This window comes from Eumetopias jubatus, unplaced genomic scaffold, assembly GCF_037043125.1.
Source record: "Eumetopias jubatus isolate StellerSeaLion01/CBP00866 unplaced genomic scaffold, mEumJub1_p1.0 scaffold_1, whole genome shotgun sequence".
Lineage (NCBI taxonomy): Eukaryota > Metazoa > Chordata > Mammalia > Carnivora > Otariidae > Eumetopias > Eumetopias jubatus.
The window spans coordinates 176,050,648-176,066,008 of NW_028274807.1; positions in this window are offsets into that span (position 1 = coordinate 176,050,648).

Genomic DNA, 15,361 nt, shown 5'->3' on the forward strand with positions numbered 1-15,361 from the left:
AGGGAAAAGCAGTCAATCACTCCTGTCTCCCTGGTCTCCTGCTTTACTCCGTGTTCGTGCTCACCCAGCTTGTGACTGAGCATTTGTATCTCAGGCATGGGACCACCTTTCAAGTCTCCAAACCCTGCAGACTCCTGCAACATGCACCCATGCCCCAGTCCAGGGGGAGGAATGGGGAATGGGGGTGGGGGGGTCTTGCTGTTTCTGCTGCTTGCTGGGCCCCTGCTCAGAGAGCAGTCCACCTGACCATGCTGGGGTTGGCAGTTTATGGCAACCCCAAGCTGAGAGCCCACTCCTGGGCTCTCTGATTGTAGACAGCTTCCCCGTTCTGATGCCTGGGAGTTCTGCCGCACTCAAGCACCCCCGGTCTTCCTGTGACCCTAGGATATTGAGACCACACTGTCCCATCTAGGTTCTGCCCCTGCTTCACTGCCTGAGCACCTTTCAGGCAGGGACATCCCTCACTGGAGTAGACTTCTAAAAGTTCTGATTTGGTGCTTCATTGCTCTATCACTTTCCAGTGGCTGGTTTACGGAGGTTCCCTCTCCCCCGCCATTTATCCTCCCATATATCACCTCAGATTCCCTTCTCCGCACCTCCTACCTTGCAGAAAGTGGTTGCTTTTCTATTTTTAGAGTTGCAGCTATTCTTTTCTTAGATCTCTGGTTGTGTTCGCAGGTGTTCAAAATGATTTGATAGCTATGTAGCAGAATTCTTAGGATCAGACAAAACTAAGTTCTACTACTCCTCTGCCATCTTGGACTCTCTCAAATTTATATTTAATTCCAAGTATTTAGGCTTTTTAAAAAATGTCACCTCAACTTTTATCTGAAGAGATTATGCACTGGCATCTTTCATATATGTATAAAATGCTTTACATTTAAAATAGTAACCAAGGCTGCTGTTCTGCTGTTTTATTTATAACTTTGAGAATGCAAAGACACAAAAATCCCATTTATATTTTAATTTGAGAAAAGTTATATATGGATCATAAAGGAAAATACTCCTATCCCACCCACCCCCCCCCAAAAATGTTGAATTAGAGTAATGGCTTTAGTCTGTTTTCTCTGATCTCAACTGACTCATCTGTAAAAATGGGAATTGGGAAAAAAAATATCATTATGTGGCTCAGAAAATTTCCCCAAATGAAAAATAACTTATATTGGTAATTAAAAATATTTTCAAATGCACCATTGCATTGACACATACTTTCTTGATAAAATGAATTATTCTAATCAAATGTGGAAAAATTATTTATAAAAATCAGAACATTGTTTAACTACAAAAACTGAATTCTGCACATTTATACAAAGTTGGGAGATACTGAACCATATATACAGCGATTTCTAAGATGAAAAATGAGAAGAAAATATTAATACCTTATTCTCTGAATTTTCATTTTCCTTCTCTCTCTCTCTCTTTTTTTTTAAGATTTTATTTATTTGAGAGAAAGAAAGAATGCACGAACGGGGAGAGTAGGGGGTAGAAGCAGACTCCTTGCTCAGTAGGGAGGCCGAAAAGGGGCTTGATCCCAGGACCCTGAGATCATGAGCTGAGCCGAAAGCAGATGCTTAATCGACTGGGCCACCCAGGCCCCCCTTCTCTCTTCTTGAAACACTTTGATAATAGTCCTCTCAATTCATTATAGTTATATGTCACTCTTTACCTGCAATCTATTACTTAATACCCTGTCCCATTAATATTCAATGCTGACTTCTTTAAGGGCATTTCATGTATTTGTTTAATGATCCTGTCTTCTATTTGTTAGGAGAAAGGCTTTCAAAACCATAATACTTTTAGGAGACCATATTTCCAGATTCATACATCAAGCTATAGTGTCACAGAAAATAAAAACACTAGATAGCCCAAAAAGTGAGCACAGACTCAATTTCAATTAATCTCCTGATTTAGGCTAGTGAGCGCAATGGTCTCTAACTGTCGTAGTAAAATAGCTTGCAGACACTAATTGTTCAATAGTGATGATCTGACTTTGGAATTTTAATGGTTTTAACTAAATGGTCTTGAAGAGAGAAATTCTCTCTCATAAAAGGATGCCACATTGAACCCCTGGCTTAAAATAAGGCTATAAATAAGAGACATAACATTAACGACACCAACAGTTTCCAGAATATGGAATGGTTAACTCTACATCTGACCTATTCTCCTGCAGGGATTAGCTTCAATTTACCTGAGACTTATATGTTAAGAGGCTGTTACATAAAAGTCACTGGAAGTTAAAATGTGACTCCTTGCAAGTAAGACTCCATTAGTTGATGATGATAGCCCCAAAATAGCTTTCATATTATAAAGGGAATGCCAGTCATAATTTCATTGTCAGAATGCAAAAGGGCATACTGTTTAGTAATTGTGTTTTGTAACAGTAAGGTAGCAATAAAATTATATTCCCATTTATCTTTCTTCAAAGAAAATGAATTTAATGCCACATACCAGACCTCAAAGATAAAAGCCATTATTGGAACTTAGGATGGAAATGACAGTAAGACAAGAACAAAATAACACTAAAATATTTTGAGGCCTAGTCACATAAAGCTGATGTCTGATTGCTTATGTTAATGACATTAACTCAGATCCAAAAAAGAATCAATGAATTTTCATGGATTTAATCCTAGCTCATCCTCAGAAAGAAGAAACCATGTCTGACATCTAACTCAAAAGAAAACAGATGTCATATACGATTGACCCTTCCTGACTGCCTTAGCTTGTCCAGCATGATAGCGGGATAAGGATTAAGAACACACTGGTTCTGAGACAGAACAGAAACATGGAAAGGCATGCATACTACACAGACCTAGTTCTAATACAATAAGGAAATAAAGCTCTTTGTTTCTCCCAAATAATAGCCTGTAGTATACATACATCACTCATATTATAAAATGACCTCAAAGATCCCTCTCATGTTTTTATTTTCTTTTATTTTTTTTTAAAGATCTTATTTATTTATCTGACAGAGAGGAGAGCACAAGCAGGGGGAACTGCAGAGGGAGAGAGAGAAGCAGGCTCCCCGCTGAGCAGGGAGCCCAGTGCGGGACTCGATCCCAGGACCCTGGGATCATGACCTGAGCCAAAGGCAGACCCTTAACTGACTGAGCCACCCAGGCATCCCCCGTCTGATGTTTTTAAAATAGCTCTGCTATGGTAAATCTAGAAACAATTTACTCCCTTAACTTAAATTCATCTTCTGCTTTAAGAAACGGAAAAGAGAGTTGGCTTATCTTTTGCCCATTCTACCTGTCTATTCCAAGTATATACAAAGATACTAGAGCCCACGGGGCAGCTAACAGAAGACAGTGATAATGTAGTGCATAAGAACATGAAAAACAGTGTCAGAATAGCATAGGTTCAAAGCCATCACTTACTACCCTGTGGTCTTGGGCAGTTTATCCAACCTCTCTTACTCATCTCTACAAATGAATAGAAGAGTTTCAGCCCTCTAGCACACTTAGGAGGGTTAAGTGAGCTAATGTATGTTTAGTACAGAATAAGAAAGGAAATTTACTACTAGTAGCCCCAGTGATGATAATTTTGTTGTTACCAATAAATAAGTAGAATACAGCCTCCGGTAATAATATTCTGATCCAAAGAGTATGGTTAATCTGCACGGCTTCTACTATAGTTAGAAAATCCAATGACTTAAAAAAATAAAACCCTGTTCACTAAAGTACTTAGTGGTGAAATTATATTGATTTAAAATTCTCTTAAAACTTTTTTTAAGGTGGGGGATGTGGTAGATTGATGACAAAAAGTCTTTAGTTCTTCTCCCCTCCCTGTCTCCATGTGCCTTGCCTCTAACTTTACAGGTTCTGCCACCAAGAAGCTGTTTCCTCACTTCTTGAATCTGGCTGGCCTTTGATCAATAGAAAGAGCTCTGAGCTTAGGCCTCAAGAAGAATTGTACATTCTTGCTCTCTGTCTCTCTGTCTCTTTCTAGAACCCTGCTCAGTCTGCATTCAGCAAGCCTGCTGAAAGATGAGAGACATTACTCCATTACCCTCTGTAATCCTGGCCAATAGGCAAGCAGCCACCAAATGGCAAAGGGCAGCCACCCTAGATGAGCCAGTCCCAGGTGACCTGCCAGCTGAACACAGCTACAAGAGCCAGCCCAGTCAGTATCAGTCCAGACTGGTTAAGATCAGCAGAACTAGGGGCGCCTGTGTGGCTCAGATGGGTAAGCGTCTGCCTTCAGTTCAGGTCATGATTCCCAGGTCCTGGGATCGAGCCCCATGTCCGGCTCCCAGCTCAGCAGGGAGTCTGCTTCTCCCTCTCCCTCTCCCCCTGCTTGTGCTCTCTCTGTCTCTGTCTCTCTCTCAAATGAATAAATAAAAATCTTTAATAAAAATAAAAAAAAAAGATCAGCAGAACTATCTGACAAGTGTCAGTATATGCCACCTCCAAACACGGAGATTTGGCATATGGGATATTTTAAGCTGAAGAAATTTTAGAAATGGAAGGTGCTAGGACTCTGACCTTCCCCTGAAGTAGGTCTAAAACCCTCCTGTGAAAGATGCGCTCCTTCCTTCTACCCTTCTAGGAGATGTGCTCCCTATACCTGGAGGAAAAGGAACATGCTTATCTCTGAAGATGGAGGGACACTGAGATGAATCTGAATGAGCAGGTCTGGCTACGGTTTCCACAGCTGACTACACTTAGCCCAGACTCCTTTTGTTCTATCACATTTTCCACAACTTTCTGCTCTTCATAAAATCTAGCATAAAATTGCTTCTTCAGGTCCTCATTTCCTTCTGAAGACTTCTGTGTCACATAAAACTTACATTAAATAAATTTATATGCTTTTCTCTTGTTATTCTGTCTTTTGTATAGAGACCCAGCCAAGAACCTAGAAGGGTAGAAGGAAAAAAGATATTTTTCCTTCTCTATGCACTCAGAGTACAGGCAGGAACAACAGTAAATGTTTCTTGTGTTAAATCAATCTGCTTCAGCATGGCTTGCAATGCAGAAATAGCTAAGTGATATGAGGAGAAAAGAATACCAGAATTCCTACCAGACTGATAATTGTGGAAGCTGTGTGATAGATACATATGGAGGTTCTTTATACTACGGTCTCTATTTTCTGGTATGTTTTAACATTTCCATAATAAAGACATTTATAATGTAGCCATTCAGTCTGTTGAAATCAGAAATAAACCTAAAATATTCCAGTGCAACAAGGAGATTCCTTTAGCAAAAGGAAAACAACCCCTACTGGCATATTTTTAATACAAAAACAGAAAATAGCCAGAAAGTCTCTCTTAAGGCTACCGTGCTATCAGACCTCTTCTGTTTGAACTACATTCAGAAAAGTTGAGATCCCTTTGAATGTAAGTGTATGTGTTCTGCATATGCAGCACAAGTCCATAATTAAACACAATATTTGTTCCTTATTGCTTTATGTGTTTGGAATGTCATGGTCCAACTAAAGGAAATATAAGCCCAACTTATAGTAATTATTTAAATCTGGGTAGCTATTAGTACATCCTCTGGATATCATGCTTTGTTTCTTAATACACTGATTTTATACACTGTTTCCATTAGATTCTGTTAAATTCCATTAATAAAGTATAAAAAGGGTAAAAGGAAGAAAATTTGGTAAGAGTACACAGTCACTTTGGACTATTACTTATATTTATGTGTATATGCCTTGTCTCTAAACTGAACAGAAACACAAATTATTTTAAAGTAAGTGTAAAGGTCTCCAGCTATTGTTAATATATTCCAAAGAATGATCATTCCTAATAACCACTTGTTTTTTTACACTTGACAGTAATGGTGTCATGTTTACTCAAAACCTTTGACACTATGTTTTTCTAATGGTCCCACTGTATTATAAATCTTTTTCTTTCCTTTAAGCAAATAATATGCCACAAATTTATACTCCTGAATTCCAAAATAAAGAGATTCCTATTTTATTGTAAAAAGAATAAAATCTGATAGTGTAGTGAATGGACCAAAAGCAGCTTAAAAAGGTAGATAGTATGGGATAGTAAATTTCACCTTGGCGATGTTTTTCACATCCTTGCCATCTTCTGTCAATAATTATTCACAAACATGTTCAAGTCAAATTTCTCAAGAGAAAATATAACAATGCAAGTCCAAAGGGAAAAAAAAAACAACTCTTAGGATCACTATTTTTAAAACTCTCATTTCTATGGTAGCAGCTTACACAAATAGTCATGTCAGCGACAGTCCATCTGCCATTTCTAAAGAAGGCATAGAATGCAAACAGCCCCCCAGAAAGTGCTGTGTTGACATTCCTGTTCACTAAGAAACAGCATTAAGTTGTTTCAGCCACTATGAATTCTAGAGATCAGAATTAACTTCATGCATGCTAAATCATTAAACAACGTTTTTCTACTTGGAAAGCTTGAAATAGATCAGCAACTTTTATTATAGTCAGCAGGAAGGGATATATTATCACACTGACATCCAAATTGTAGTTTTAAAAATAACTCAGTGGATTTGTGTAATAGTCTGGGACGGTGCTATAACTTGGAATTGTTTAAATTTTATTTTCTCTTCACACTAAAAGGACTTAAGAATCGCTGAGCTGCAACAAGCAAGTGTCTTATATAAGGACCATTTGACATTTTCATGATGGGATAGATGTCACCTTCACTTCCCTCTGACCTCGGCTGTCCCTTTATAAAACTCCTTTCCATGCAATTGTCAGGCTAGGGTAAACTATTCTCTTGATTCAGGAATTAGGTCTTCTGGGGAGGAAGTCCAGCACATTTCCATAAGCCTGAAGTGTGATCTGAATCACTCAACACCTTGAAACTGGGAAAGGATAAACACAAAAAATTCAAAGGCTTTTGTTCAATCATCTGCTTTGATAATACCACAAATCAATTTACAAGTGTCATAAACACAGTAATCCTGAAATAACTGTTAATGGCTTTTCTGCTCTGAAAACAAAGGAAATATTGTACATTAAGGCCATATCCATTAAAACTCTGTTTCATGTCACTGAAGTGACAAGACAAAAGAATTGCTTAGAGTGTTAATTCATCCTCCCTGAAGAAGATCAAAGAAATGTAGATTTGTATTATAAGCAAATTGATTTTATTGGAAAAATGTCAGCTTTAATTAATAATTATATTGGATAACTTAATATTATTAATAATACCATTTATTTAACTAAATAGCAAAATATAATGTGGTTGAGCTCTGACAGGAATATAACTGGATGTAATCAATATTTTCAAGTGTTTGTTTTGCCTTCATTTACCTATGCATCCTAAATTCTTACTAAGTAGCATGGTGCAATGATATCTAATTTGAATTCTTTCATAATGGAGCAAAAGAAAGAAAAAAAACATCAAAATTCAAGATCACTTGACTTGCAGGGATGGAGAAAATGATCTAACATTCCAACATATAAGTCAAATTTTGAATCATTTCTCACAAGACACCTTATAGGCCAGTGATGGTCATCCAGGGAATTTTTTAAAAATTGAAGAATAACACAGATGTACTAAAATACACAAAATTTAGGTGTACGTTCAGTGAATTTTTGTGTGTGTGTGTGTATATATATATATATATATATATATATATATATATATAAATCTGTTTAATTACTTCTTGAAACTTTTATTGAGTTTTGGTCACAGAAACATTCCACCAGCCTCATTCCTAGAGGACTCCAGATGACTAGTTCACAAGAAAGCAAAACCTCTTTGCATTCCCCCAAACTACTGGATCCCAACCAGGGTGGTATCTCTCCCCACAGCTGATGTTTGGATTATGTGGGGACAGTGTGGGTTGTCTTAATGTCTGTGGACTGCTACTGGCATTTAGTATGCAAGAATGCAGGAACCACAGACCCTAAATGACCTATAGTGCTCAGCAGTCCTGCACAATTGAGAAGTGCCCTACTTGAAAAGTTTCCAGGTCTCCACTGTGAGCTAGACTGATGTTTATCATGCTCAGTGAAAGGAAGCTTATGTCATCAATAAACAAGGGATAGGCTATACACACTACTATATGCAGCTTTGAAACTTCTTCAATGCATGCTAACATATAAAGGCAGAGAAATTTACTTCACCTAATTCAGGGTTTCATAAACCTATTTGACTATGAAAATCTGTGTGTGTGTGTGTGTGTGTGTGTGTGTGTGTACTTTTTACCAAAATTCACATGTGGAAGAAACTGCTTTATGAGTCATCATCAACAAATAATAACTGAAATATCAATAATAATAGCTATCAGCCTTTAACCTTTATTGAGCAATTTCTACGTGCCACAAATTGCTTTTCCATTTGAACAACTTGTTTAATTCCCACATCTTCATGACGTAGATATAATAATATCATAACAGTAACATCCATTTAAATATAGGGAAACCAAAACACAAAATGCCCAAAGTCTTACAAATAAAATTTTGAGTTGAACTTAAATGGAATGGAACTCAATCTAGAAACAATGGAATCTGTTTCAGGAACCACTGTTCTTAATTATTATAACTAGAACTATTTGGGGAAAAGATCTTCAAGATTTAAAGATATTTAAGACTATCAGGGGAGCAAGATGGCGGAGGAGTAGGAGACCTAGATTTCCTCTAGTCTCAGGAATTCAGCTGAATAGGGATCAAACCATTCTGAACACCTACGAACTCAACAGGAGATCGAAGAGGAGAGTAGCAACAACTCTCTGAACAGAGAAGCAACCACTTACTGGGAGGTAGGACGTGCGGAGACGTGAATCCGAGGCGATATTCGGGAGGATAGATGGCGGGGGAGGGGGCCTCCGTCGGCCGCTTCTGGCAAGTGATAGAGCCGCGGAGCACAAAATCGGACCTTTTAGAAGTTGGCTCCGCGGAGGGACGTCGCTGCAGTGGCTAAGCGGGGGGTGGAATCCTCCCGGGACAGTGTGGTCTCAGGACCCTTGGGGTCACAGAAAGACCGGGGGTGCCTGAGTGCAGCAGAGCTCCCAGTTATCGGAGCGGGGAAGCCGGCTGCAGAGACAGAGCCGAGGCGCAGGCTCTCAGCTCGGGGTTGCCATAAAATGTGATCCGCGGCCCAGTCGGGACACTGCTCCTCCAGCAGGGACCCAACAAGCGGCAGAGCCGGGGAGACTCCCCTTCCTCCCCCGGGAGGAGCAGCACGGGAGTGCACCGCAGGGATCTGCTGGGTTTGGAGACTCCACACGGGGTCGGGTGCCAGAGATAGAAACCCTCGCTCACAGGCCGGGAGAGCACAGAGTGTGGCCAGAGACCAGGGAGACGGGAGGGACTGCTTTTCTCTGGGGGTGCACTGAGGAGCGGGGCCCCGATTTCTCAGCTCCTCCGGGTGGAGATTGGGAGGTCACCATTTTCGCCCTGGTCCTCCAAAGCTGTACCAAGAGCTTGCAGGGAACAAAAGCTCCTGAGAGCAAACCCGAGCAGCTTGCTTAGCCCGGACGGACAAAGGCGGAGCAATTCAGCCTCCGGCAAAGACATTTGGGAACCAAAGCAACAGCCCGCCCCCTCCCCTCAGAAGATCAGCACGAACAGCCAACAAGCCAAGACCAAGTTTACCGATCAAGGAGAATGGGAGAACTCCAGCGCTAGGGGAATACTGCAGATAGAATTCATGGCTTTTTTTTACCATGATTCATTAGTTCATCAAAGTTAATTTTTTAACTGTTTTTTTTTTATTTTTCTTTTTCCCTTTTTCAACCAACATCTTATCAATCCCTTTTTAAAAAAAAAAATTTTTATTTTTCATTTTTAGACTCATATTTTATTCCTTCATAGTAGTTACCCTTATTTTTGGCATATATATATTTAAGTTCTTCTCTCTTTAAAATTTTGAGATACAGTTTCTTCTAACAGATCAAAATATACCCTAAATCACTAGTGTATGGCTTTGTTCTACTTTCTTGCCTGATCACATTCTCTCCCTTTTTTCTTTTTTTTTTTCAATCTTCTTTCTTCTTTCAAACAACTTATCTTATCAATTCCTTTTATAAAATCTTTTATAATTTTCATCTTTACAGTCATCTTCCATTCCTTCATTGTATCAACCCTTATTTTGTACATATATGTCTTTCTTCCTTTAAAATTTTAGGAGGCACTTTTTTCTGACACACCAAAATACACCCAAAATCTAGCATGTGGCACTGATCTATGCACTAGACTGATCATATTTGATCATATTCTGCTTTTTTTGTATTGTTCTGGTTTTGTTTTTATCTTTTTTTTTTTCCTCTTTCTTTTTTCTTTCTTTCCCTTTCTTTTCCCCTGGTTTCAGGTCTTTTCTGATTTGATTAGAGTATATTTTCTGGGGACGTTGTTAACCTGTTAGCATTTTGTTCTCTCATTCATCTATTCTCCTCTGGAAAAAATGACAAGATTAAAAAAATCACCTCAGCAAAAAGAACAAGAGGTAGTACCGTCAGCCAGGGACCTACTCAATACGGACATTAGTACGATGTCGGACCTAGAGTTCAGAATCATGACTTTAAAGATACTAGCTGGGCTTGAAAAAGAGCGTGGAAGTTATTAGAGAAACCCTTTCTGGAGAAATAAAAGAACTAAAATCTAACCAAGTGGAAATCAAAAAGGCTATTGATGAGGTGCAATCAAAAATGGGGGCACTAACTGCTAGGATAAATGAGGCAGAAGAGAGAATCAGCAATATAGAAGACCAAATGATGGAAAATAAAGAGGCTGAGAAAAAGACAGATAAACAACTACAGGATCACGAGGGCAGAATTCGAGAGATAAGTGATATGATAAGACGAAACAACATTAGAATAATTGGGATCCCAGAAGAAGAAGAAAGAGAGAGAGGGGCAGAAGGTATATTGGAGCAAATTATAGCAGAGAACTTCCCTAATGTGAGGAAGAAAACAGGCATCAAAATCCAGGAGGCACAGAGAACCCCTCTCAAAATCAATAATAATAGGTCAACACCCCGACATCTACTAGTAAAACTTATGAGTCTCAGAGACAAAGAGAAAATCCTGAAAACAGCTCAGGAGAAGAGATATGTAACCTACAATGGTAGAAATATTAGACTGGCAACAGACCTTTCCACAGAGACCTGGCAGGCCAGAAACGACTGGCAAGATATCTTCAGAGCACTAAACGAGAAAAATATGCAGCCAAGAATACTATATCCAGCTAGGCCGCCATTGAAAATAGAAGGAGAGATAAAAAGCTTCCAGGACAAACAAAAACTAAAGGAATTTGCAAACACGAAACCAGCCCTCTAAGAAATATTGAAAGGGGTCCTCAAAGCAAAGAGAGAGCCTAAAAGCAGCATAGACCAGAAAGGAACAGAGACAAAATACAGTAACAGTCACCTTATAGGCAATACAATGGTGCTAAATTCATACCTTTCAATAGTTACCCTGAATGTAAATGGGCTCAATGCCCCAATCAAAAGACACAGGCTATCAGTTGGATTAAAAAACAAGACCCATCGATATGCTGTCTGCAAGAGACTCATTTTAGACCCAAAAACACCCCCAGATTGAAAGTGAGGGGGTGGAAAACCATTTACCATGCTAATGGACACCAAAAGAAAGCTGGGGTGGCAATCCTTATATCAGAAAAATTAGATTTTAAATCAAAGACTGTAATAAGAGATGAGGAAGGACACTGTATCCTACTTAAAGGGTCTATCCACCAAGAAGATCTAACAATTGTAAATATCTATGCCCCTAACATGGGAGCAGCCAATTATATAAGGCAATTAATAACAAAAGCGAAGTAACACATTGACAACAATACAATCATAGTGGGGGACTTTAACACCCCCCTGACTGAAATGGATAGATCATCTAAGCAAAAGATCAACAAGGAAATAAAGCCTTTAAATGACACACTGGACCAAATGGACTTCACAGACATATTCAGAACATTCCATCCCAAAGCAACGGAATACACATTCTTCTCTAGTGCCCATGGAACATTCTCCAGAATGGATCACATCCTAGGTCACAAATCAGGTATCAACCGGTACCAAAAGATTGGGATTATTCCCTGCATATTTTCAGACCACAATGCTTTGAAACTAGAACTCAATCACAAGAGGAAAGTCGGAAAGAACTCAAATAGATGGAGGCTAAAGAGCATCGTACTAAAGAATGAATGGGTCAACCAGGAAATTAAAGAAGAATTAAAAAAATTCATGGAAACCAACGAAAATGAAAACACAACGGTTCAAAATCTTTGGGATACAGCAAAGGCAGTCCTGAGAGGAAAGTACATAGCAATACAAGCCTTTCTCAAGAAACAAGAAAGGTCTCAAATACACAACATAACCCTACACCTAAAGGAGCTGGAGAAAGAACAGTAAATAAAGCCTAAACCCAGCAGGAGAAGAGAAATCATAAAGATCAGAGCAGAAATCAATGAACGAGAAACCAAAAGTACAGTAGAACAGATCAATGAAACTAGGAGCTGGTTCTTTGAAAGAATTAACAAGTTGATAAACCCCTGGCCAGACTTATCAAAAAGAAAAGAGAAATGACCCAAATCAACAAAATCATGAATGAAAGAGGAGAGATCACAACCAACACCAAAGAAATACAAACAATTATGAGAACATATTATGAGCAACTCTATGCCAGTAAATTAGATAACCTGGAAGAAATGGGTGCATTCCTAGAGATGTATAAACTACCAAAACTGAACCAGGAAGAAATAGAAAACCTGAACAGACCTATAACCGGTAAGGAAATTGAAGCAGTCATCAAAAATCTCCCACGAAACAAAAGCCCAGGGCCAGATGGCTTCCCAGGGGAATTCTATCAGACATTTCAAGAAGAATTAATACCTATTCTCCTTAAACTGTTCCAAAAAATAGAAATGGAAGGAAAACTTCCGAACTCATTTTATGAGGCCACCATTACCTTGATCCCCAAACCAGACAAAGACCCCATCAAAAAGGAGAATTACAGACCAATATCCTTGATGAACATGGATGCAAAAATTCTCACCAAAATACGAGCCAATAGGATCCAACAGTACATTAAAAGGATTATTCACCACGACCAAGTGGGATTTATCCCTGGGCTGCAAGGCTGGTTCAACATCTGCAAATCAATCAACGTGATACAATACATTAACAAAAGAAAGAACAAAAATCATATGATCCTCTCAATAGATGCAGAAAAAGCATTGGACAAAGTACAGCATCCTTTCTTGATCAAAACTCTTCAGAGTATAGGGTTAGAGGGTACATACCCCAATATCATAAAAGCCATCTATGAAAAACCTACAGCGAATATCATTCTCAATGGGGAAAGGCTGAGAGCTTTTCCCCTAAGGTCAGGAACGCGGCAGGGATGTCCACTCTCACCACTGCTATTCAACATAGCATTAGAAGTCCTAGCCACAGCAATCAGACAACAAAAAGAAATCAAAGGCATCCAAATCGGCAAAGAGGAAGTCAAACTCTCACTCTTTGCAGATGATATTATACTGTATGTGGAAAACCCAAAAGACTCCACCCCAAAACTGCTAGAACTCATACAGGAATTCAGTAAAGTAGCAGGATACAAAATCAATGCACAGAAATCAGTGGCATTCCTATACACCAACAAGACAGAAGAGAGACAAATCAAGGAGTCGATCCCATTTACAACTGCACCCAAAACCATAAGATACCTAGGAATAAATTTAACCAAAGAGGCAAAGGATCTGTACTCAGAAAACTATAAAATACTCATGAAAGAAATTGAAGAAGACACAAAGAAATGGAAAAACATTCCATGCTCATGGATTGGAAGAACCAACATTGTGAAGATGTCAATGCTACCTAGAGCAATCTACACATTCAAAGCAATCCCCATCAAAATACCATCCACTTTTTTCACAGAAATGGAACAAATAATCCTAAAATTTGTATGGAACCAGAAGAGACCCCAAATAGCCAGAGGAATATTGAAAAAGAAAAGCAAAGTTGGCGGCATCACAATTCCAGACTTCCAGCTGTCATCATCAAGACAGTATGGTACTGGCACAAAAACAGTCACATAGATCAATGGAACAGAATCATGAGCCCAGAAATGGACTCTCAACTCTATGGTCAACTTATCTTTGACAAAGCAGGAAAGAATGTCCAATGGCAAAAAGACAGTCTCTTCAACAAACGGTGTTGGGAAAATTGGACAGCCACATGCAGAAGAATGAAACTGGACCATTTCCTTATACCACACACAAAAATAGACTCCAAATGGTTGAAAGACCTCAGCGTGAGACAGGAGTCCATCAACATCCTAAAGGAGAACACAGGCATCAACCACTTCGACCTCAGCCGTAGCAACTTCTTCCTAGAAACATCGCCAAAGACAAGGGAAGCAAGGGCAAAAATGAACTATTGGGATCTCATCAAGATAAAAAGCTTTTACACAGCAAAAGAAACAGTCCACAAAACCAAAAGACGACCGACAGAATGGGAGAAAATATTTGCAAATGACATATCAGATAAAGGGCTAGTATCCAAAATCTATAAAGAACTTATCCAACTCAACACCCAAAGAACAAATAATCCAATCAAGAAATGGGCAGAAGACATGAACAGACATTTTTCCAAAGAAGACATCCAAATGGCCAACAGACACATGAAAAAGTGCTCAACATCGCTCGGCATCAGGGAAATCCAAATCAAAACCTCCATGAGATACCACCTCACACCAGTCAGAATGGCTAAAATTAACAAGTCAGGAAATGACAGATGTTGGCGGGGATGTGGAGAAAGGGGAAGCCTCCTAACACTGTTGGTGGGAATGCAAGCTGGTGCAAACCCTCTGGAAAACAGTATGGAGATTCCTCAAACAGTTGAAAATAGAGCTACCATACGATCCAGCAATTGCACTACTGGGTATTTATCACAAAGATACAAATGTAGAGATCCGAAGGGGTACGTGCACCCCAATGTTTATAGCAGCAATGTCCACAATAGCCAAACTGTGGAAAGAGCCAAGATGTCCATCGACAAATGAATGGATAAAGAAGATGTGGTATATATCCACAATGGAATATTATGCAGCCATCAAAAGGAATGAGATCTTGCCATTTGCAACGACGTGGATGGAACTGGAGGGTGTTATGCTGAGTGAAATAAGTCAATCAGAGAAAGACATGTATCATATGACCTCACTGATATGAGGAATTCTTACTCTCAGGAAACAAACTGAGGTTTGCTGGAGTGGTGGGGGGTGGGAGGGATGGGGTGGCTGGGTGATAGACATTGGGTAGGGTATGTGCTATGGTGAGCGATGTGAATTGTGCAAGACTGTTGAATCACAGATCTGTACTTCTGAAACAAATAATGCAACATATTTTAAGAAAAAAGAAAAAGAAGAAGATAGCAGGAGTTGAAGAATGAAGGGGAGTAAGTCAGATGGGGAGA